The sequence below is a fragment of the Chiloscyllium punctatum genome, chromosome 36 (assembly GCF_047496795.1).
Source record: "Chiloscyllium punctatum isolate Juve2018m chromosome 36, sChiPun1.3, whole genome shotgun sequence".
NCBI classification, from domain to species: Eukaryota; Metazoa; Chordata; class Chondrichthyes; order Orectolobiformes; family Hemiscylliidae; genus Chiloscyllium; species Chiloscyllium punctatum.
The window spans coordinates 38,243,053-38,258,494 of NC_092774.1; the positions used below are offsets into that span (position 1 = coordinate 38,243,053).

A 15,442-nucleotide genomic window follows, 5' to 3' on the forward strand; every position below is an offset into this window, starting at 1 on the left:
TTCAACTTTACCAGCTCATTAGCATCGTAGAGAATTGGTTTTGCGATTCAGTTCAGAGGAAACCGACCAAGAACAGAATATCATCGAGACCTCTAAAACCAAGCCGCTTGAATGGAGTGGATCGATGCGGACATGCCATTTGGACACTCGGCAAGTAGATGCAAAGGTAGTTTCCAGAAGAAAGCAGATCAAGGTGAGAGTGAACAATAGCAGAGGATGGTTTCGAACCATCGACCTCTGGGTTATGGGCCCAGCACGCTCCCGCTGCGCCACTCTGCTGCCGCTTGGAGCTGGTTGCACAGAACACTTCAGGTTTTTGTCTGGCACGCGGCAGGCACCTTCGAGCCTGATGTCAAAGACCTCCACTGCTGTCGTGTGATATGCTGTTTCGCAGACGTATGGAGGCTGTGTCAATATAAACTTTTTTCTAAATTCCCACATTCTGTCGTTCGAACTGTGATTTCACACTGAATCACAACATGTGTCACAGCGCAGACGGAGGCTCTGCGGCCCACCTTCGCTCTGCTGGTTCTACACTTAAGTAAACGTGTGACTCTAGTCGTTTCATTCTCTCGCCTTCTCAGCGGAAATCTGCACATCTGAACGTGACCACCGAATTCCCTTTTGGGTCCATTGAATCTTCCTCTTTGTCAATGTCAGACAGGGACTTACTGACCCTCACCACTCCCTGTACGAAAACGTTCTTCCTAATGTCACTTTTACTTCTTTTCCTCGTGACTTAAAATTCCGCCGAATCGTTATGGATCCTTTCAGGCGTGGGAGCATTTTCACAACATTATTTCCTGTTTCTAGGTCCCTCATGACTTGGAAAAGTTCGGTTCTCCGAGGAGAGCTGTCCCAATTTTCCAATCTACCTTGATTGCTGACATTCCTCAAACACCGCACCACTCACGTCAACCTGTTGAGCACTATGGTAAAAACAATGACTGCAGATGCTGGAGACCAGATTCTGGATTAGTGGTGCTGGAAGAGCACAGCAGTTCAGGCAGCATCCAAGTAGCTTGTTGAACACGATCTCCAACCATTTCATTTCTCTGTTTTCTGCCTCATTCGTACTCCAGGCAGCCCACGCTGGTTTCACGAAGGTGCTTTTTGAGAAAGTCAATCAGGCAGTTTTGCACAAGTCAAGTTAAAAAAAAACACGGTCTCGTCCGGGATTTGAACCCGGGACCTCTCGCAAATCAGCGCAGTAACAGACCCTAAGCGAGAATCATACGCCTAGACCAACGAGCCAGAAAGCACGCACGCAGGCAATGCCCCAGACCTCTTGAGCGACCTGAGACATGCTCAGTATGAAATACATTTGAGATTGCTCTCAGAATTGCAAGCGGCAAAGACTTTCCCGAACAGCTGCTTCTCATCCAGTCTCCCTGCTGCTATTTCATTCCACCGCATTCTCTGCTCACAGTGTCGTTTCCCCAACGTAGCATGAAGCATAAACTGGGTGACTGCTTCGCAGAACATCCCGCTTCTGCCCGCAGAAACTAAAGGCCCTGACCTTGCGGTTGCCTGCCACTTTAACACATCACCCTGTTCCGTGGCCAACATCCCTGTCTCAGGCTTGCAGCAGTGTTCTAGCTCCAGATGAAAGAACAACATCTCATTTTCCACTTAGAGACCTTACAGCCCTCCGGTCTTCAATATCGAATTCTATAACTATAGGGCCTGAACTCCCCCATGTCCTTGACCCCTACCACACGAAAGACTCCTGTTTATCACCTCGTCTGCTATGACACACGACGTATTGTTAGCCACTAACAGTCTCCATTAACAGTTATTCGCCCTCTCACGAGGATCGTTATTCACTCCTACGTCCTGCCTATTGTTCTTTCTCTGAGCTGGCGGCAAACACAGCAATGAACATTGGAGACTCTGAGCCAGCTGAAACTTGCTCAGTGTGAAGTACATTCCACATTGCTGCAAGAATTGCAAGCAGCAAAGCCTTTCCAGAACATCTGCTTGTCATTCTGTCCCCGGTGGGGCTGATGTTTGTCTCATCCCCAGGAACTGGACTATCTCCACTGGCGGATAATTATACCATTTTATTTCTACTTGCACGTTGTTCTGGGGGGAGGGGGGTGGGGAAATGTAGAGTTGGGGGAGGGTAAGAGTCCATTCGCTCTTCTGCTCTCTCTCCCTCTTTCTCTCTCTCTCTCTCTCTGAAACTCTTGGGGTGAGAGGTGTCAGTTACATTAATGCGGGGAACATGAACAACTTTGATTGTGAACTTTCTCCAAAGGTCTGTTATCGGAGAGACAGAAAGATGCTGTGCTGGCAGGACAGAGAGAAATGAACACCGAGGACTCTTCGCCCAGGTAAATTCACATTGTTGTGCAGCCTGCATGGTGTTCAGAAATCGTCTTCACGAAGCAATCTTACGGAAAGTCTATTGCAAAGTGGGCATCGCTTTCTTTGCTGCGACCGCGCAGCAGTTAACATCTGAGCTCCAAGTGTCCCAGATGAAGAGAATCCGCGTGAAACCTTCACTCACTGAGAGTCATCCCCACGGCCCTGAGCTGAGGGACTGCAGGCAGTCCAACACGGAAGGGACGGTTAAAAATGAACCATTTTTGCTCCCTCAGCAACACGTAGCATCATTCTCGCGCAGACAGAAGCCATTCAGCCCATGGATTCCACGGCGACTGTCTGTCACTTGTCTCTCTCTCTCCCTGAAGTTATTCACAATCGGTGGTATCCGTCCTAATAGTGGGGGACGATGTCTGAGTTTCAACTTTACCAGCTCATTAGCATCGTAGAGAACCGGTTTTGCGATTCAGTTCAGAGGAAACCGACCAAGAACAGAATATCACTGAGACCTCTAAAACCCATGACCTAAGTCCCTCATGACTTGGAAAAGTTCGGTTCTCCGAGGAGAGCTGTCCCAATTTTCCAATCTACCTTGATTGCTGACATTCCTCAAACACCGCACCACTCACGTCAACCTGTTGAGCACTATGGTAAAAACAATGACTGCAGATGCTGGAGACCAGATTCTGGATTAGTGGTGCTGGAAGAGCACAGCAGTTCAGGCAGCATCCAAGTAGCTTGTTGAACACGATCTCCAACCATTTCATTTCTCTGTTTTCTGCCTCATTCGTACTCCAGGCAGCCCACGCTGGTTTCACGAAGGTGCTTTTTGAGAAAGTTAATCAGGCAGTTTTGCACAAGTCAAGTTAAAGCAAACACGGGCTCGTCCGGGATTTGAACCCGGGACCTCTCGCAAATCAGCGCAGTAACAGACCCTAAGCGAGAATCATATGCCTAGACCAACGAGCAGAAGGACAGCATTGACCCGTAGCATCCTTGTCGCGCAGACAGAAGCCGTTCAGCCCATCGTGTCCACGGCCATTCTCTGTCACTTGCCTCTCTCTGAAGTTATTCACAATCGGTGATCTGTCCTCATCTTGGGGGAATGTGTCTGAGTCGTAATGCGGTTCCTGACATGCCGACCGTCTTATCACTCACGTCCGAACCGGCGTGGTGAATTACTGCAGGGAATGGACAAAAACGGAAGGCATTGGTTTTAAATTTATCAGCTCATTGACATCTCAGAAAAGTGGTTTTACGATTCAATTCAGAGGAACTCGACGGAGAACAGGAGAAGACCATTCAGACGTCCAGAAGCGAGTCACTTCGCTTGCGTGAATTTGGCGAGTGTATCAGTGTGATACATGTCACTCAGACACTCGAAGTTTTGGGGAGCAGATGCAAAGGCAAGATATCGAACAGGGCCTCACTACAAAGGAAAGCTACTCAAGGAGAGATTGAGCAATAGCAACAGAGGATGGCATCAATCTATGGGCCTCTGGGTTGTGGGGGCCACACGCTTTTGCTGCGCCACTCTGCATTTGGTGTGCCCAGTGTTTTCCTCAGAACCCTTCAGCTTTTCGACAGGCGTCTGGCATGCACGTTCCAGACTCATATCAAAGATCTCCACGGCTGTTATATAATATACTGCTGTCCAGAGGTGTGGAGGCTGTGTTGTTATGAACGTTCTGTTGGTCGAACAGGACCACCGAATTCAATTGTGTGTCCATTGAATCTGCCCCTTTGTCACAGTCAGACAGGGATTTACTGACCCTAACCATTCCCTGTACGAAAACGTTCTTCCGAATGTCACTTTTACTTCTTTTCCTCGTGACTTTAAAACGCTGCCGAATCGTTCCTGATCCTTTCAGACGTGGGAACAATTTCACGACATTATTTCCAACCTCTAGGCCCCTCATGACTTGGAAAACTTGCCACGCCGGATTTCAAACTTCTGTTCTCCGAGGAGAGCTGTCCCAATTTTCCAAACTACCTTCATTGCTGACCTTCCTCAAACACGGTACCACTCAAGTCAACCTGTTCAATGTTATCTCCAATCATTTCGCTTCCCCGCTTCCTGTCCCATTCGTACTCCAGGGAGCCCAGCCTCGTTTAACGAAGATGCTTTTTGAGGAGTTTAATCGGGCATTTTTGCACAAGTCAAGTTAAGAAAGCCGGGATCTCTCGCAAGTCTGCGCGGTAGAAGACCCAATGCAAGAATCATACCCCTAGACCAACGAGCCACAGGCCGCTGGCTCCAGCACCTCCTGAACCAGCTGAGACTTGCTCAGTGTGAAATACATTCGCCATTGTTCTCAGAATTGAAGGAGCAAAAGAGTTTCCAGAACAGTGCTTCTCATTCTGTCTCCCTGCTCATTTTGTTCATTTTCAAATGAACAAAACCAGCAGGTCTAGTCCATCTGTGGAGAGAAAGGAGAGATAATGTTTTGAGCCCAACGATCCGTCTTCGGAACGGATGGGATGAGTGGGCGGGTAAAGACCGTGGAAGAAGGTGGATAGGTTCTAAAATGATTGAACTCGGTGTTAGGTCCTGAAGGCAGCACGGTCTCTCCGGAGAAAATGAGGTTTCGCTCTTCCAGGTTGCGCTGTGCCTTGTGGGAGCACTGCAGCAGATCAGACACTGAAATAGTGTCATGGGAACACAGTGGGAGGTTGAAGTGACAGGAAACTGGAAGCTGACGGTTTATGGGAGAAAGGACACAGAACGTGGGATGTGCTACAAAAGTGTATAGAAAAGCCACATCCCAAGACCAGACCCTGAACGACAACACCAAAACACAGACAAGAGAAGCTGCATTAGGACGCTGTTCAAAAGGGCGACAACACACTGCAGCACTGCCGACCTGTGAAGGGAAGAAGAACACGTCTACAGAGGCTTCACCAAGAACGGATATCCACAATTGCCAAGCAGACAAACAACGGGACGAGGATCTGCCACGACCCAACACACTCACCACTTTACCTTTTATAATAAACCTCACAGAACTAATAGCCAGACATCTCCGACCACTCGGATTCATGACAGCCCATAAACTGACAGCCACGCTCAGACAACAACTCACCAGAACAAAAGACCCAACTACATCATGTGGAAAAAATATGTAGTTTACAAGATTCCATGCAAAGGCTGTATGAAAACTATACAGTACAGGACAAGCAGGCAGACAACTAGCAATCTGTAACCATGAACACCATCTACCCATTAAACACTGTCTCTGGTACCCACACAAACACAAATGACAAGGACGATAAAATCGACGAGGACAGCACAACGGTCATAGCACAACTAAACAGAGGACAGCCAGAGAAATCAACAAACATGGCACTCACCCACGGACTCCACCAATAAACACATTGACATATGCCAATCACTGCAACGAACAACCAGAACCGTCAAACAAAAGCAGCAGAAACAGAACCAAATAAATTCCAGAAGACACAGTACAGCAGCGCTTCACAGGTGGCTCCAACGCACTGAAGATGTCACCGAGACAGAGGATGTAACGCCTGCAAATCAACTTCCCAGCTCAGCGAGCTACGACAATCGGCAACCGAGCTACAAAGCTTTCCGCAAATCTTGAACGGAAGTGTAATTCCTGTCGAAATTTGAGAGCATCCTGTTTATGTCACTCAGTTCCTGCAAACAAAAACTTTGTTGTGGTTCTGTTCGCCGAACTGGGAACTTGTGTTGCAGACGTTTCGTCCCCTGTCTAGGTGACATCCTCAGTGCTTGGGAGCCTCCTGTGAAGCGCTTCTGTGATGTTTCCTCCGGCATTTATAGTGATTTGTATCTGTCGCTTCCGGTTGTCAGTTCCAGCTGTCTGCTGCAGTGGCCGGTATATTGGGTCCAGGTCGATGTGTTTGTTGATTTAATCTGTGGATGAATGCCATGCCTCTAGGCATTCCCTGGCTGTTCTCTGTTTGGCTTTTCCTATAATAGTAGTGTTGTCCCAGTCGTACAATGTTGCTTGTCATCTGTGTGTGTGGCTACTAAGGATAGCTGGTCGTGTCGTTTCGTGACGAGTTGTTCTTCATGGATACGGATCGTTAGCTGTCTTCCTGTTTGTCCTATGTGGTGTTTTGTGCAGTCCTTGCATGAGAATTTGTACACTATGTTGGTTTTGCTCATGTTTGGTTTGCTGACCTTCTATTTTTTTGGATTCAGTACCACGTGACCAATGCCGAATACATATTCATGTTCCTGGGGCCAGTATCATTATTGCGTCACAATAGCTGCAGGCCATCACTGGGCAAGTCCTATGACGTCGTGTTGCGGCTGGAATTTCTGGTGACAGTTTTTTAAAGAGGGTCAGGCAGCCCCTGCATCGGGGCTTCCCTTCCTTCCACTTAAGTTCAAGGCCTATCAAACCCCGAAATTCCACAGGTATGTCTGGAAGCACTTTTTCCCGATGTTGGCTAATGATTTTTGCAGACATTTGGTAAAGTTTAAACACGGTGAGAGCCATCGGCTTCCAAACCACGTTCCCGAATTACTCGACCAATACTTAAAGCAGTGATAGTGCTATAAAAGCACCGTATGATTACGGCTGAGAAAGACTGTATTCCGCTCAGTCAGTTCGTGTTTCTAAAGCGAGACAAAAGTGACAATGCAAGTGAAACGAACGAAATTGCAGACAGGCTGCCATACCACTCTGTTTGTATCCCCACACAGGGGTGGTTTCTGTGACATGGGTGTGTCTGCAGTGTCTGTGGTCAGACCGTTTACAATGAATGTTCCAGCCTTTATTTTGTTAAAGTCACATTGATAAGGGACAATTGCTATTTCAGTAATTGTAGTCTGAAGCTGGAATTCGCTAACACTCGGGTTTAGTAATCTTACTGATATTTTACATCTCAGACTCTTTGGTGCATTTAGTCAGCAAGTCCGGCTGTTCACCAAAATAGTTGTAAGTCGAAATGGAGCAAAATTGTAGAATTAGGGCCAGACTTTTCAGGGTACATGTTCAGAAGCACTTCTACACATTGGGTTTGTCAGATGTTTGGAAATATCGTACATAAATGGCAGTGGGTACAGGATAATTTGTCAGCTTTAAATCCGAAACAGATTTTTTTTGTTCAGGAAAGGTATAAAGGGACATGGGCCAAAGACAGATAAATGGAGTTAGGCCTCTGATCAGCCATGATTTCTTTGAACTTTGGAACACACTTGAGGGGCTAAATGGCCTACTCATATTCCTATGTTCCTATAATCTTTACCGTTTCCTTGTTGCACATTTGCGGCCTGTTATCGGGGGCACAATCTGCAAGAAAATATTCTCCAATTATTTGTTCTTGAAATATCGAACACAGACACACCCAAGCATCTTATACCAATATTCGGACAAACACAGTCACAGAACAGTTAACTGATCGAATTCCTGCACTTGAATCTTTAGAAACGTAATGTTCTTGGTTTCCCGATAATAATTCGCTTTCCTCAGTCCCAGATGGAACGACACAAGAAAAAATAGAAAAGCAGCAATGTTCTGGTCCTATAATCTCCAATCTTCTGCTGCCAGTGAAAAACAACAACGCAACTTAAGTCGGGGTCGACTGCAACCCGGGCCTAATCTCCCAATGAACCAAGCACAGGCTCAGCAAAACTGAGGGAGATTATGTCCTGATCACGAAACCTGCGAGCAGCGTTGGCAAAGGCCCAAGCGAGTCACCCATAAAAGTCAGTCATCTACTTTCTAAACGTGCTCAACTGCTTAGTTCCTTTATTTTATTGACCTTTGCAAATCTGAAAGTGAGAATTGGGGATATGTGGTAGCGAATGGCTGTTTGTGTGTCAGATTTGCCTGTCAGTTTTGTTGATATTGAAGCGAATTTGCTTTCAAAAAAAGGCAAAAAAAAGACAAACAACTTTACATTCAAGAAGAGAAACTGAAGAAACTGGATGTTAGCGTTGAGAAAGAAGCAAAACGGAAGTGGAATCTTAATGATTTTCCTGAGTTTTGAGCAGAAAGCATTGGAGCTGTGGACTTCTGCTGATCAATGTATTTGTTGTCGTAAAGTTTAAAAAGTTATTTCGCCTTGATAAAAGAACTGGTCACACCCTGACTAGATGTTTGAATACCTCAGGAGTAGAACAAAAGATTTTTATTCTGAGGTCGTGAGTTTGACACTCATATTGTGCAATGTTCCCGTGAAACTGCTTTTTGTGCGGAACATTCGCTCTTTCTTCAACTGGCAATCTAATCATATTCAAACTGAGTTTTACTCCCGTTCGTTTTCTCCCTGTCCCTGTTGCTCGGTTTTGAGGGAAAGCTGAGAGTGAACGGGAGACAAGTTTGTAGTTGTGGCTTAACGGTGGCACTTGAAAATTGACAGATTCTACTCATGTATCGAGGCCAATAAATGGCTCAATCACAGAATTAGAACGGTCAAGTGCTATGGGAATTAATACCAGTCCATATTAAAGAACACTGAAATGAGTAAGATGGGATTCATTTCGAGGAAAGAAATTAGGAAACTTCGTCTCCCAGATTATCTCAGAGCAATGGTTGGCTATGGTATATTTTATGTTACTTTCAAAGCTCAGGCAACCACTGGATTGTGACTTGATCTGGTACTCAGGCTTTACGAAGTGATTTTGATGCATTTTGTTACAGAGTTGCGACATAGGCTGGGGAGCAATTCCTGTACATAGAGATGAGGAGGGTCGAATCAATTAAACAAGAGGGCGATGCTATAACGAGAACTGTTACCAAATACATTTACCAATCTACGTTCATCCTATCGATTGTATTAACATCACCAACACTTCTCATCAAATAACTCGAGAGACTTTCATCACAATTTTCTGTGAACAGTTCTACATTAGCTTTGCTGAATGAACCCCAAATTTCTTGAAGTGGCTCCTTATTTTCGGCCCTGATTATTAATCTCTCTACGCACGGGAATGGATCCTTCCCAGCCGCTCTATCTCTCATCAATGTGTTTAGTTCAATTCGATCTCCCATCAGTCTCCTCTGTCCTGATCAAATCCAGGGAACAGGGTTGGGGCTGTGGCGCGAACAGCGACAAGCCCAGTACTCACATTTCCTGTTAGAACAATTCCATGAGATATTTTAGACCACAACTTTGGGCGTGCAGTTGTGGCCGAACACTTAAGGTGTTGGCGTAGAGATCATTTGGGGCTCCCCGCCCAGGGTGGTAACCTGCTGGCTATGCTTTCTTCGCTGGCGATTTTAAATGACTTCCTGTTGGTTGCATTATCGCTCAAACTTCACAAAACCCGTCTCAATTACGTCCCGTTTTCTCATGTCTGGGAATTGATTGCCATGCAGGAAACTCGGGTTCTGAACAAACAACGTATCAGACTCACAACGTCAGCTCTGTTTCCCTTTCCACAGATGCTGCTCGACCTGTTGGCTTTCTGCAGTATTCTCTGTGTTTATTAGGCACAAGTGCTGCTTTTCATTCAAGAACTTCAATCCCTGTCCTCTGGTAACTGACTCTGGTCAGTGGCAATTGGTTCTTCTGATCATTAATCTGCCCATTCCCACCGCTTCTTCTCCAATCATTACCAACAGCCCCAGGAAATCTCCAGTTATCCTTCTTTGCTCCAAAGCGAACATTCTCCACCGTGGGAATGTCTCCCCAAAATGGAAATTCCTCATCCCTGGACATGAGGCAAGGCGTACAATTGGGAAGAGATTTTGGCAAAATATTGTCAGTAAGGCAATGGAAAAATGTTCATGAAGCAAAACAGAAATCCCAGTCTCCAGCTTTGTGAACCTTTAGAAACACGTTGGGAAGCGGATTTAGAGGAGAATGAAAGATGACCGGTCCGATTGAGCAGAGACAATCCAGACACCGTCCCCTTGTCCCCTTCCTCGTGACATGAATGTGTCTGTCGACTGTCCCCGGTATCTCCACAACACATCTCCCAGGCTTGATTATCGAAAAGTAAAACTGATAGACGTCAATTGTAATTCTAGATGGGGAGTCTGAATCATAAAATCACTAAGGGATGGTGCACGCCTCACTGACGCATGTCTCTGTGGCGCAATTGGCCAGCACGTTGAGCTGTTAGCCGAAAGGTTGGTGGTTCGAGCCGACCCAGGGGCGGTGTGTTTGCCGCTCTTCTTTGGCTTCGAAGCTGTGCGCTTTTAATGGGGTCAGGAAAATGTTCCCCAGATGGAAATCTTCTCCACAGAGGGTTTTCGGAATTGAATTAATGTCTAACGGAAGGGACTGCGTATGCTGAGAAGACGAGACCAAAAGAGAAACTCGGCAGGTTTGACAGTACCTGTCGGAGAAAACAGAATTTTAAAATGTTGCCTCTGATTCTCTTTCCACAGATGTTGCCTGACCTGCTGAGTTCCTCCTGCAATTTCTCACTGAAAGTTCATTTCATCTTTTCGGATGAAACACCGAAATATCTGCACACACCATGTGCAGATATTTAACCCTTTCGAATCACTGTGAAGTGATTGGATTCAAACAAACTCTGCGATGATTCACTCTTTCTCAGCTCCACAGGCAGGCAGACCTGGGAAGTCAAGCTGTCAGTGTGGTTCTGTATTCGTGGGCCGAGTGGTTAATGCGATGTACATGAAATCCATTGCGGTTTCCCCACGCAGGTGTGAACCCTGCCGAGTACAAAATGAGAAATGTCGTCGAAAAGAAAGGGAGCTTGCTCCCCGGCTTCTTCTTTAAGTTTCAAATCAGTGGAGGGGAAAACTATTTCACTCAAATTGGGACTGGTGGGAATCTGCAACCCACTGCCTGTTCAGGTGGAACAAGCAGATACCCTCAGAGCTTCTTTGGAGGCGATGAGCAAAGTGTTTGGAAATGAGACTAGAAGAGTGAGGGGCTTGAAATCGTGATCGAAATGAAGCAGGCACCTGAGGACAAGGGTGTTTCCTTTGCCAGTGAAAGATACTGCTTCGCAAAGTTGGGCCTGTGGAAGGGAATCAGTGACGGTGATTATCTTCGGTCGTTCACCTTGTGAATGATCCCATTGCTGCGCATATCCGTGTTAACGTCAGAACTCTGCAGCATGGTGGCGTTAGATACCCACAGGGCCGGGGCGCAATGGATGATGAATCTGAATCCACCTACCTGTTTGAAATGCAGCTCACAGTTTCTTCACACACACCAATTAATCTTTCTCATTGTCCTAAAGCCGGCACACGGTTTGAATTCCCGATCTGCGGGAATGAGAATCCTTTCACTGTCTCGCGTCAGTAAATGTCCCTGAGAACAACTGAGTCAACTCACAGCGCAGTCAGACGAGGGAAAGCTGAAATAGCCCCACATGCTGCTCAAGGGAACATTTTATTCTCCCCAACTCAACGCCTCAAACACTGCGGCTCCTGGGAGTGGAAAAGAAACAATCACCAAAACCCAGTCTAAGCTCTGTGAATCTTCAGAAAATCAGCAAACGTTCATCCCTTCGGATTTTCTATCCTGGGCTGACAGGGATGGGTTTTGTCACTCTTTTGTAGGACATTGCAAGTGGATGTTTTGCAAAAAAGCACCACAATGCAATCTGAATAATCAGGACCTGGATGTTTTCGGTCTTTGAATGTAAGTGTTGTGCTCCAGAACTTTGCTGTTCACAGTTTATAATACTTATCTTCCCAGTCCCCTGTATCACTTGTCGAAAATGTTTAATTTGTGTCTTGTAATCCTTTCACTGTCTGCTAATGAGGATAGCGTTTCCGTGTTTTGCTTAAAATATCTTGACCTTGCATACCTCAAGCCTCAAGCTAATTTCACGAGAAACCTTCTCCAGTTCAAAAGTTAATGATGGCTCTGTTTCTTGTCACGTGTCCAATTTCAGATCGATGTTGTTAATGTTCCTTATACTCCTTCAGATCCAGGTTTCACTCACAGGGCTAGAACAGGACTGTCACCAAATACATTTACCAATCTACGTTCATCCTATCGATTGTATTAGCATCATCAACACTTCTCGTCAAAATAACTCGAGAGACTTTCATCACAATTTTCTGTGAACAGTTCTACATTAGCTTTGCTGAATGTACCCCAAATTTCTTGAAGTGGCTCCTTATTTTCGGCCCTGATTATTAATCTCTCTACGCATGGGAATGGATCCTTCCCACCCGCTCGATCTCTCATCAATGTGTGTAGTTCAATTCGATCTCCCATCAGCTTCCTCTGTCCTGATCAAATCCAGGGGAACAGGAAACGTTGGGGCTATGGCTCGGACAGGACAATCCCAATACTCACCTTTCCTGTTAGAACAATTCCATGAGAAAGTTTAGAGCACAACTTTGGGCGTGTAGTTGTGGCCGAACACTTAAGGTGTTGGCGTAGAGATCATTTTGGGGCTTCCCCACCCAGGGTGGTAACCTGCTGGCTCTGCTTTCTTCGCTGGCGATTTTAAATGACTTCCTGTTGGTTGCATTATCCCTCAAACTTCACAAAACCCGTCTCAATAAAGTCCCGTTTTCTCATGTCTGGGAATTGATTGCCATGCAGGAAACTCGGGTTCTGAACAAACAACGTACCAGACTCACAACGTCAGCTCTGTTTCCCTTTCCACAGATGCTGCTCGACCTGTTGACATTCTGCAGTATTCTCTGTGTTTATTAGGCACAAGTGCTGCTTTTCATTCAAGAACTTCAATCCCTGTCCTCTGGTAACTGACTCTGGTCAGTGGCAATTGGTTCTTCTGATCATTAATCTGCCCATTCCCACCGCTTCTTCTCCCATCATGACCAACAGCCCCAGGAAATCTCCAGTTATCCTTCTTTACTCCAAAGCGAACATTCTCAACCTTGGGAATGTCCGCCCAAAATGTAAATTCCTCATCCCTGGACATGAGGCAAGGTGTACAATTGGGAAGCGATTTTGGCAAAACATTGTCAGTTAGAAAATGGAAAAATGTTCAAATCTTCATGAAGCAAAACAGAAATCCCAGTCTCCAGCTTTGTGAACGTTTAGAAACACGTTGGGAAGCGGATTTAGAGGAGAATGAAAGATGACCTGTCCGACAGTCCAGACACCGTCTCCTTGTTGAAGAGGCCGGGAGGTTGACTCTGATGTTCTCGGCACATGAATTGATCTGAGACATTGAAAGAATTGTTGTTCCTGCACATCAGGAATTCAAACCCCTTCTCGCCTCCAAGCCAATGAGAGAACTCGGGAACAGGCAAAACACTGAAAGGCTGGAAGGGCGACGGCCCCGGAGTAAGAAAGCTAGTTCCTCGTGACATGGATGTGTCTGCAGACAGCCCCCGGTATCTCCACAACACATCTCCCAGGCTTGATTATGGAAAAGTAAAACTGATAGACGACGATTGTAATTCTAGACGGGGAGTCTGAATTATAAAATCACGAGGCGATGGTGCAGCCCACGCCAGCGCCTGTCTCTGTGGCGCAATTGGTCAGCGCGTTCGGCTGTTAACCGAAAAGTTGGTGATTCGAGCCCACCCAGGGGCGGGGTGTTCGCTGTTCTCCTTTGGCTTCGATGCTGTGCGCTTTTAATGGAGTCAGGAAAATGTTCCCCAAACGGAAATCTTCTCCAAAAGGGGTTTCGAATTGACTGAATGTCTCACGGAAGGGACTGCGTATGCTGAGAAGATGAGACCAAAAGAGAAACTCGGCAGGTTTGACAGTACCTGTCGGAGAAAACAAAATTCTGAAATGTTGCCTCCGATTCACTTTCCACAGCTGTTGCCTGACCTGCTGAGTTCCTCCTGCAATTTCTCACTGAAAGTTCATTTCATCTTTTCGGATGAAACACCGAAATATCTGCACACACCATGTGCAGATATTTAACCCTTTCGAATCACTGTGAAGTGATTGGATTTAAACAAACTCTGCGATGATTCACTCTTTCTCAGCTCCACAGGCAGGCAGACCTGGGAAGTCAAGCTGTCAGTGTGGTTCTGTATTCGTGGGCCGAGTGGTTAATGCGATCGACTTGAAATCCATTGCGGTTTCCCCACGCAGGTGTGAACCCTGCCGAGTACAAAATGAGAAATGTCGTCGAAAAGAAAGGGAGCTTGCTCCCGGCTTCTTCTTTAAGATTCAAATCAGTGGAGGGGGAAAACTATTTCACTCAAATTGGGACTGGTGGGAATCTGCAACCCACTGCCTGTTCAGGTGGAACAAGCAGATACCCTCAGAGCTTCTTTGGAGGCGATGAGCAAAGTGTTTGGAAATGAGACTAGAAGAGTGAGGGGCTTGAAATCGTGATCGAAATGAAGCAGGCACCTGAGGACAAGGGTGTTTCCTTTGCCAGTGAAAGATACTGCTTCACAAAGTTGGGCCTGTGGAAGGGAATCAGTGACGGTGATTATCTTTGGTTGTTCACATTGTGAATGTTCCCATTGCTGCGCATATCCGTGTTAACGTCAGAAATCTGCAGCATGGTGGCGTTAGATGCGCACAGGGCCTGGCGCACCAAACTCCACCTATCTGTTTGAAATGCAGCTCACAGCTTCTTCACACACCCCAATTAATCTTCTCATTGTCCTGAAGCCGGCATACGGTTTGAATTCCCGACCTGCGGGAATGAGAATCCTTTCACTGTCTCGCGTCAGTAAATGTCCCTGAGAACATCTGAGTCAACTCACAGCGCAGTCAGATGAGGGGAAGCTGAAATAGCCCCACACGCTGCTCACGGGCACATTTTATTCTCCCCAACTCAACGCCTCAACCACTGCGGCTCCTGGGAGTGGAAAAGAAACAATCACCAAAACCCAGTCTAAGCTCTGTGAATCTTCAGAAAATCAGCAAACGTTCATCCCTTCGGATTTTCTATCCTCGGCTGACAGCGATGGGTTTTGTCAACCTTTTGTAGGACATTGCAAGTGGATGTTTTGCAGAAAATCACCATAATGCCATCTGATTAATCAGGACCTGGATGTTTTCCGTCTTTGAATGTAAGTGTTGTGCTCCAGAACCTTGCTGTTCACAGTTTATAATACTTATCTTCCCAGTTCCCTGTATAACTTGTCGAAAATGTTTAATTTGTGTCTTGTAATCCTTTCACTGTCTGCTAATGAGGATAGCGTTTCCGTGTTTTACCTAAATTATCTTGACCTTGCATACCTCAAGCCTCAAGCTAATTTCACGAGAAACCCTCTCCAGTTCAAAAGCCAACTGT

The 15,442-nt window shown here is 46.2% G+C and overlaps 1 non-coding gene across 1 annotated transcript; it reads right to left on the bottom strand.

Moving 5' to 3' along the window:
• Positions 1 to 207: 207 nt before the first annotated feature.
• trnam-cau (transfer RNA methionine (anticodon CAU)) lies at positions 208 to 279 on the bottom strand. Its single transcript has one exon. It is a non-coding gene; the product is annotated as a tRNA-Met (tRNA).
• Between the last annotated feature and the right edge of the window lie 15,163 nt (positions 280 to 15,442).